General features: G+C 36.0%; 1 protein-coding gene across 5 annotated transcripts in view; it reads left to right on the forward strand.

Moving 5' to 3' along the window:
• Window positions 1-1,526, forward strand: part of LOC116074151 (zinc finger protein 81-like) — a 118,758-nt gene that overhangs the window by 28,356 nt on the left and 88,876 nt on the right. The gene's annotated exons all lie outside the window — the stretch shown is intronic.

The following is a 1,526-nucleotide window of genomic DNA, read 5'->3' on the forward strand; positions in this document are numbered from 1 at the left end:
CCCCCGCAAGATTTGAAGTCTCGAAGAGGTAACAGCCTACATGGAAGATGATATTCCAATGGTTTCTGTACTGTTTTTATGAAAACTGTAGGTGTAAAGTAGATTATTATTTCATGAATTTTAAACCACCAGTTTCAGCCTAAAAACTTCTGAACTGGCAGCCATTGGAGATCAGAGTTTACCATCTCATCACCTATAGCATAGGTGATTGAAGTGCTCAAGATTTTCAGGTTATTATGAAGATGTCAATGTTCAGTTGGTTAGGCATAAAGATATGCAAGAATCATTGTTTCTAATGAAGTCCAGACTGCCATAGAGTAGATTACGTTCGTATAGTACATAAAATATCAGAGAGCAGTTAGTGAAAACTTAACAATGTTAGATACCACATACAAGGTCTTGCACTGACAGTTTGTAGTCATCTTTCTCAAAATCAACTGGAACAAGATATTCAACCCAAGATTGGCAGAGAAATACAAATCGCTTAAAGGCTTAAAGGCTTAAAGGCATCTTAAATGCACAAGGAAAAGGGATTCAATATGCTGTGGTTATATGATAAATAAGTAATTTATAAACATAAGCAAAAGAGATATTTTGCTAGTTAGCAAAGTTAACAGATTTCTAGCCTATAACATTGAACCTATAACATTATGTTGAGATCTTTTTTTTGTGACTGCATTCTCTGCCTTGTAATTTTCTGTTATTTCTATTTATAAATATTTAAAAACTTCTGCTACATTTAATATCAGAGAGATCTATCCTGAAGTCATTTTACTATTTAGAAAATGTTCCCAGCACTGTAATCTTCTAATTTTAAAAAAACTTTATTTTTATCCTATGTGTATGAGTGTTTTGCCTGCATACACCATATGTATGCCTTGTGCCCACTGAGTTCAGAAGAAGGTGTCACATCACCTTGAACTTGAGTTGCATGTTGTGAGCCTCCATATAGGTACTGGAAACTGAACCCATGTTAGCAGCAAGTGCTCTTAACTGTTGAGCCATTTCTTTTGCCCCAACCTGTTCTAATGTATGCAGATAACTCTTCAGTCCTTTTTTCCTACCACCTTACCTATGCTTCAGAACACTTCAATAGTTTTTACTGATTCACCAACTGTTGTGACACTTTAGGTAAGTAGAAGTCACGTTTCTTTTCCTTTTCACTTTTTGATCATTAATAGCATCTCATAACTAGTTTCCAAAATTTTGGTTTAAGACTTTTGGTTCCATTTTGGGAGACAAAGTATACTGGAAATTCCATGATAGCTTCCTGGGGGAACTTATTCTTTTTAAAGATTTACTTATTTATTTTATGTCAGACAAACCAGAGGAGGGCATCAGACCCCATTACAGATGGTTGTGAGCCACCATGTGGTTGCTGGAAATTGAATTCAGGACCTCTGGAAGAACAGTCGGTACTCTTAACCGTTGAGCCATGTCTCTCTAGCCCTGGGGAACTTATTTTTAAATCCAGAGTCTTGAACCACATTCCCTCCCTGCCCACGAATATTTTCATCTTTTTATTC

This window comes from Mastomys coucha, chromosome X (assembly GCF_008632895.1).
Source record: "Mastomys coucha isolate ucsf_1 chromosome X, UCSF_Mcou_1, whole genome shotgun sequence".
Lineage (NCBI taxonomy): Eukaryota > Metazoa > Chordata > Mammalia > Rodentia > Muridae > Mastomys > Mastomys coucha.